This window comes from Cryptomeria japonica, chromosome 2 (assembly GCF_030272615.1).
Source record: "Cryptomeria japonica chromosome 2, Sugi_1.0, whole genome shotgun sequence".
Classification (NCBI taxonomy): domain Eukaryota; kingdom Viridiplantae; phylum Streptophyta; class Pinopsida; order Cupressales; family Cupressaceae; genus Cryptomeria; species Cryptomeria japonica.
Genome location: NC_081406.1, coordinates 647,931,858 through 647,940,672, shown reverse-complemented (window position 1 = coordinate 647,940,672; position 8,815 = coordinate 647,931,858).

Genomic DNA, 8,815 nt, shown 5'->3' with positions numbered 1-8,815 from the left:
ACGTGGGTCCTCCTGTTTTAGTGACGCTGGCGGGCCGAGGTCGCCGGAGGCGTGCTGGAAGCCGAGGGAAGTCGGCGGCGGAAGTGAAGTGGCCGGAGGGAGGCGACCGACAAGAGGCGACCGGCGGCAGCGTGCAGAGACCGGCGGGAGGCGGCTGGCGAAAACCTGCTCGGGCGGCGGCGGCGGCGGGTGACGTGGATCTACGGCTGCGCAGGTACGACCTGCAGAAAGGGTACGGCCCTGCAACGCAGGGTACAGCCGAATACGGGGGGGTCTGCAGACCCCCAAAAATAGTCCAAAAAAAAAAAAAATTGATATTTTTTTATTTTTTTTATCGCTATTTTTTTTTGAATTTTTTTTTTTGAAAAAAAAAAATCAGAAAAAAAATTTCAAAATCCGTACGATAATAGCCAAAATGGGGAAAAAAAATTTCTCACCAAAATAGGTCGACTTTATAGTCGAAATTTATGGAAACGGCCTCCCGGATTCAACGGTGATGTCCAAATCGCTATATGAAGCTCCCAAAAAATGAAGATCCTCAAATCCGAAAATAGAAGCCTTCCACGATGTCTCCAAAAACCAATCAATGAAGCCCCAATAGCTCTGATACCATGTAGGATTTTGCCAAGATCAAGGGCACAATGAAAAGCATAAAAGAGACAATAGAATGACAAGAACAAACTGTATTCTCATCAATATGCAAAATGATCAACTGGATTAACCAATACAATAAATAGAGGTATGCTTATATAGGCAAGGCCATATGGATGTATGAGCACACAAATATGACATGTGGCTCAATGAGAAACAAGGGTAGGTAAGAAATACTAGGGGTGGGTAGGAGAAATAATATAATATTCCACAAGAGGTGGATGACCCACCGAATGTGGAGTGTAACAGCAAAATAAGACCACAAAAGGTGGAATTTCTCCTACAAGCTCTATCCATATGTGCACACTTCCCTAAGTGTCTCAAATCCAAACTACGAAGAGATGCATTATCCTAAGTTAACTTAAGTAAGTGTAATAATATCCAAAATGAATATTTATTTACACCAACAGATCTTCCCTTGGCCCTAATTTTAAAATTCCAATTTCTTTTCATTTTTTGAAATTGTCTCATTCCCTTCCTCCAACAAAGTTCAAATTGTGTAATCATTATTTTCTTAAAGTTTGCATTACTCAATTTTGTAAGCTTTGTTCCACAATTAAAAATTCACATTTTCCCTCTAGTGCTTGAGTTTTACCACTATTAGTCCTACCTATCATGTCCCCGTTAGACAAAGCATTAGAATTAAGGCTTCCCAAGATTTAATTACCGAGGAGATGGAGCCTAATTTGGGTGATTTCTTTAATGATGATCATGCTAATTCTTCCCATCCTAATCATGTGCCTATTCACACCATTGACAGATCCCATGATTAAGAAGAAACTTTAACTAGGGTTTATTTAGACCAACTTTCTACATTAGACAATCAATTTGATAACTTTCAACACTAGATGTCCCAAGAATACCCTAATAGTGAAACTCTTCCATTAATTGAAGGCCTTAAGCGCATGATTCAAAGTGATAAGAATAGAATTGATATATTGCATGGCATTGCACATATTGTTGACTCTAATGGCATGCCTATCAAGAGTTGTGTTGAAACCCTAGGTTATTCACAACCTTCAACACAAGTCAATCCTTCAATTCCTTTGACTACTCCTATGACTAGTACTCCTACTTTCACATCCAACATCAAGGCTACTTCAACTCAAAATGTCATTCCTACAACCAGGGGTCAGGGGGGAAATCCCTCTTCTTCATTTAATCCTCCATCATTACCTATGTCTTCCATGAATATTTTTATTATTCTTCAACCAAACAGTGTGACACAAGGGGGCAATTCCTTCAACAATCTTATTCCTTCTTTAAGTGTCCCTTTTCCTACCCAATCATCACCTATCCCTACTTATCATAGTGTCCCACCACCTTATTCTCAGTCCATGCCTTCTTTCAATAACATCACACCACCTTCCCAATCACCTATGTCTAACATCAATTCTTCTACTGAAGCGATAATTAACAATCGTGCTCAAACAGTGTCTTCCTTACAACAACAAATTGCTTCCATGGGGCAATCCAAGTTTAGTGTGCCCACCTTTGATGTTGTGAGCCCACTTTCTCTTGATATTGTTAAAGTTGTGCCACCTAAACATGTTGAGATCCCTCAATTGGAACTGTATAATGGAAAGGTGATCATCTTATGCATGTTGAAACATTTCAAATCTTGTGCACTGATTTTGCTTATGATCAAAGATTGCTTGCAAAATTGATTACAAGAATACTAAGATATAAGACCTTACAATGCTATTTCTATTTGCCTTCTTATTCTATCACTTCCTTTCAACAATTGGCAAATGCTTTCATTCAACAATTTCAAAACAACATTGGCCCTAAAATGATGTTGACTGATTTAATGCATTGTAAACAAGGTGTTAAAGAAAAAGTGACTGATTTCATTGGTAGATATAAGCATTTATGTGCTCAAATTTATTTTCATGTACCTGATTATGATATTCAAATAATTTTCATTTCTAATCTACAAAAAGATATCAGGGAAAAGCTTCTTTTGTCTAAGTTTACTTCATTTCCGCAATTGTGTGCAACACTCCACAATTATCAACTAGTTGTGAGTCAAATGGAGCAATCTACTCCTATGGCTCTGAGTGATAAGGGGGAGAGTGTTCAACAACCACTTGTGAAGTTCAAACCAACAAAAAATTTCATCAAGTTCAATGATCCAATCAACAACAACCATGTGAATGCTACAATAGGTGTGCCTTCTATTTCAAAAAAAATCCAAAGAGAAAGACAATTCACTCCTTTGAATGAATATTTACACAGTATTATGTCTCAGTTGTTGCACATAAATGTTATCAAACTTCCTCCTATAAAACAAATTGATCCTTCTAAACTTGCATCCCCTTATTTTGATAACAATTCTTTTTGCCAATTTCATTGTTGTTGGCATTTTTTATGATTATGTTGTGATTGTCATTGATGGACACACACTTGCTATGAGATCACTTTTTGTATGTATGAGTTAAAGCTCAACTGGTATGATGTATTATAGTCTTTAGACTATCGGTGTTTTGCAGAAAGTGTTTATCGATCTGAAGCGGTATGAAGACCCCAAGCGGTTCGAGGATCTCAAGCGGTACGAAGGAACAAAGTGGCACAACTCATATTTCCCAGTCTTCAGTTTATCAAATCGGCAACCGGCATTTTGTGATGAGTTACCATCCACCGATTGTTTGGCGGTGCTTTTTGTGTCGTGTTACAGAATATGTCTAGATGCATTGAACCTACGAATTTGTATTGTAATCCTATTGGACCGACATGAAATCAGATTCCTTCATAAGGGCATCATGTCTATGGTTTTAGGTTGTTGCTAGGGTTTAAGGTGGTTGATGAGTTTTTGTAAGTTTCAACATAGAAGAGAAGTTTAGGTCTACGAGAAGAGGCAGAGAGTGAATGTGTTGAAGACTGGAGTAATGCTGGAATGTATTAGAAATGAGCTATCAAGGATCTAACCAAGCAATCTATGCTATTTGCAAGATCACTCACTTGTTGATTACTCACATCTTTGACAAGTCTGAAGCCCTTAACCAGGTAAGCCCAAAAAGCCTTTTGTAATGATAACTTAATGATGAACGAATAGTACCAAACCGATACTGAGAGGGGGGTATGAATCAGTACAGGCAAAAACCCAACCTTAAACCGGTTTGTTAATCAACACTTATGCACTGACAGACAAACAGTAGCATCGGTCCTTCAATAGAATTCAACCAGCAAAACCCATTATAACTGAGACAAGCAAAGACCGGTTGACACTTATCTTCTCATATAATCTAACTCTTCATTCCCATTTCACCCTAATGCATGAACAAGCAATCTACCATCAAAGATGTACATATTACAGCAAGATCAACATGCATCACCACTTAATCAGAAAACAATCATAACAGCGCATGAAGAAAGCATCACACATGACACACATTTTTTTCACTTGGAAACCCAACTAGGAAAAACCACAGTGGGGATGAATACCCAGAAGTTTGTGTTTGAACTCTATGGAAGTCTATTCTGTTAGGAGCCTTATCTGGTTAAAGACAGATACAATAGGTTCTGTTAGGAACCGATCTTGTTAGGGATCACCCAGTTAAGGGATGGCTACAATACCCGGTTAAGGGTTAAACCTTGTTAAGGGTACCTTGTTAGAGGATTTCAAGAACTCAATAGCTAAAGGATATCAATGACTCAGTAGCTTCGAGTTACCTTGTTAGAGTATTCTCAACAAGCCGGTTAAGGCTACCCTGTTAGGGGATTTCAAAAACTGTTGAAGTGGTTAAAGATCAACAGGTATATCAATGACCTGATAATAGGACTCAATGCCAATGCAGATCCACTTAAGCTCCTCTTCACCTTCTGCACTTACACTCTGTAGATATGACTTCTCTCCTCTGGTTTGGCAAGAATCACGTATCTCTTCTCTTAGATACGCGCACACAACTTTTGCCAACAACCTCTGAAAGAATCACAACATCGACCTTATAGGACAACAGACAGGTCGGTAGCATAAACCTTAAACCCTAAACCTTTTAGGTTAAGCAATTCAAATAGTTCAATCCTGACCATTGAACATACCGCATTAAATGCAACGAATCTTGAATAAATCTCACGACATTCTCCATCGTTCATTATCCACCGATTTCATGGTGGCTGATAATCCATCACGCGTTTTCACCGTTTACAAACTTTGCACATTCTCGAGGTAGATAGGGATAGTCTTCTTCATGCAAGATCCTTCACACGCACAAGGCTGGCGTGGCAACACGATTTGTTCTTTTTTATACTACTAACTCATCACACAAAGATCACTCATTGAGTCACATAGGCTTGAGGTACTCCAACCGAAAATCCTAAAGTGGAAACTACCTACCAATCGGTAGTCATACAATGTTTCCATGTGTCGGTTCTCATGACTACATGTTGGTTCACCTTGAACAAATATACCGCTTTACTTTGGCATATATACCGGTTCTCACATATGTCGATTCTCTTTTCATATCACATATTGACATCAATGACAACATACAATATTATTATGTCCTCATACCGATTCACATAATGCCAACAATCTCCCCCTTTGGCATTGATGGCAATGTACAAAGATATCTCTCTGCTAACTCATCTTCTCCCCAATTTCTAGAGATAATTTATGCAGATATCTTCTCTGCTACACTACTTCTCCCCCTTTGACAACAATGCCAAAGTGGAGGCACAAACATCCATGTTCCATTATGTTGCTCCCCCTAAGGAGTAGCATCCTTCAACACATCAATCAACAAAAAAAATTGACTATGAAATACCTGACTGATGTGGAACAAATACTTTTAATTTACCTCCTGAAGGGGCAGTACCCCCAATTCACCTCTTAAATATACAAATGTAGTCTTTGGGAGAGGCTTGGTGAATAAGTTTGCTAACTGCTCCTTACTGGAAACATGTTCCAGTGCAATCTCTTTATTCTGAACCTTTTCCCTCAAGAAATGATACTTAAGCTCAAAATGCTTGGTTCTAGAATGTAAAACCGGATTCTTTGAAATATTGATAGCACTTGTGTTATCACAGAACATACTTACCAATTCAAATACAGGGATTTTGAAGCCATCTAATACATGCTTCATCCAGATTGTCTGAGTGCAGTTCATGAAAGCTGCAACATACTTCGCTTCCGCTATAGACTAAGAGATACAGCTCTACTTCTTACTCATCCATGAGACCAATCTACCACCAAGAAAGAATGCACCACCGGTTGTGCTTTTTCGATCATCCACATTACCTGCCCAATCAGCGTTTGTGAAAACTTTCAGGTTGAAATAATTGTTGTATGGGTATCACAATCCATAGTCAACTGTTCCCTTCAGATACCTAAGAATCCACTTGACTGCAACCAAGTGGGATTCTCTTGGACTTTTATGGAACCTTGCAGTAATGCCAATTGCATGTGCAATATCTGGTCTGCTATGCACTACATAATGCAACTTACCAATCATTGATCATTTTTCCTTCTCATCAACCAATGTGGAATCATCCTCTTTTGATAATTTGCAACCGGTCACTATCAGTGTACCAACCGGTTTGCTATCTTCCATGCCAAAGGTCTTAAACACCTCTTTGACATATTTGGACTGAGTGATAAAGATTTCATCTTTCATCTGTTGGATTTGCAGTCCAATGAAGAACTTAATCTCCCCTATGAGTGACATCTCAAACTCTTCCTTCATCTCATCAGCAAACTCATGACTCATCTTGTCATCTCCACCAAAGATAATGTCATCAACAAAAACCTCACAGATCAGGATCTGATCTCCTTTAGATTTCAAGTAGATATTGCTATCTTCACTTGTTCTATCAAATCCAATCTTCACAAGATGGGAATATAGACGTTCATACCATGCTCTAGGTGCCTGCTTTAGACCATATAAGGCTTTATGTAACCTGCACACCATATCACTGTCTTCAGATAGGGAAAACCCATCTGGTTGCTCTATATACACCTCCTCTTCAAGTACACAATTTAGAAATGCAGATTTTACATCCATTTGATATACCTTAAATCCTTTAAAAGCTGCATATGCAAGAAGCATATGAACTCCTTCCAATCTGGCTACAAGAGCAAAGGTTTCTCCATAGTCTTCTCCTTCTTGAGCATATCCTTTGCACACCAATCTGGCTTTGTTCCTAATCACTGTGCCATCCTCATTCAGCTTGTTCCTGAACACCCATTTGGTGCCAATGACATTTTTATGCTCTGGTCTGGGTACCAAGGACCATGTACCATTTTTCTCTATCTGGTCAAGTTCCTCTTCGATTGCCTTGATCCAGTCTTCATCTTTATGAGCCTCTTTGAATGATTTAGGCTCAAATTCAGAGATCATACATGATTTTTCTCTAATGTTTCTTCTTGTAAGGATTCTTGCATCCTTATCTCCTATAATCTTCTTAAGATCATGATTCAGCTTGACATACCGAGGAATAGTCTTGACTGGTTCTTCTTGCTTTTCCTCTTCATCCTCATCTTCATCAGTATCAACATTCACCGGTTCAGGAACACTGTTACTGGTACTTGGTTGACTGACAACCAGTTCCCAGAAGGTTGCAACCGGTTCATTTACAACTTGCTCACTGTCGGTTTCCTCCGGTTTCTCAGAGGTTTCGTCAACTCTCGCATTGATACTTTCCATAATTCTTTGAGTCCTATTGTTGAAACACTTGAGAGATTTATTCTTGGTGGAATATCCTAGGAATATTCCCTCATCACATTTAGCTTCAAACTTGCCCTGATGTTCACTCCTCTTGATGTAACATTTGCTACCAAATACCCTAAAGCAGCTAACCACAAGTGTCTTACCAGTCCAATACTCATAAGGAGTTTTATCCTTACCTTTCTTGATGAGTACCCAGTTCATTGTGTAGACTGCAATGCTTACCGCTTCTCTCCAAAAGGTGTGAGCTACCTTTCCTTGAATCAACATGGTTCTAGCTGCTTCAACCACAGTCTGGTTATTCCTCTCTGCTAGGCCATTCTGCTATGGAGTCTGGGGGGCAGACAGTTGCCTCTTGATGCCAAATTCTTCACAATACTTGTCGAATTCACTGGAAGTGAATTCCCCTCCTTGATCAGTTCTGAGGAACTTGATCCTTTTACTACTTTCCTTCTCCACTAATGCTCTGAAAGCTTTGAACTTCACAAAGGCTTCAGACTTGTCTTTCAAGAATGTGACCCACATCATTCTTGAGTAGTCATCAATGAGAATCATGAAGTACCTATCACCCTACACACTTATAGTTTTTATAGGACCACACAAATCAATATTTACAAGATCAAGCAAGTTGTCAGTAGTGAAAGATTTACCTTTAAAGGTTGAGGAAGATATTTTCCCCAATTGACACTCTCTGCACAAGGTATTATCCAGTTTTCTTAGCACTGCCAACCCTCTAACTGCCTTGATCTTACTAGCCTTCACAATGTTATCAAAGTTTGCATGGCAGAGTCTCTTATGCCATATCTAGCTATCATCAAATTTAGCCATAAGACATGTACTTATATTTGCATTCAGATGAAATAGGTTACCTTTGGTTTGTATGCCGGTGGCCACCAATTCACCATCTTTTCCTTTGATTTTGCAGACTCCATTCTTGAATTCCAGAGTGAGGCCACTGTCATTCAGCTAGGCAACACTCAGAAGGTTGTGTCTGAGACCATCAACCCAATACACATTGTCAGCACTACTCTTTCCATTCAGAGAGATGGACCATTTTCCTTTAACCATACATGGTGCATCATTGCCAAAATGAACCACACCACCATCATACTCTTCCAAGGATAGAAACTTGCTCCGGTCACCAGTCATATGGTGAGAATAGCCACTGTCAATGATCCACTCATTGGAATTATCAAAGCGGGAGACAAGAGCCTTCTTGTCTGACACATCTTCCTTTACAGCAACAAACACAATGTCTTCATTCTCTTCATCTTCTGATTCCTCATCTGTGACACCTTTATCAACTGCAACAAAATAGTTTCTTCGGTTTCCTCCTTTGAATTTCTTGAATCTTTCCATTTTATCCTTGTTGTCACTATTAGGACAGTTCATAGCAATATGTCCTATCCGGTTACAAGAAAAACATTTCAAAGGGAGCTTACCTCTATATTTACCGGTTTCTTTTGGAAGTTTCTTGGCAAGAAGAGCTTCAAATTCCA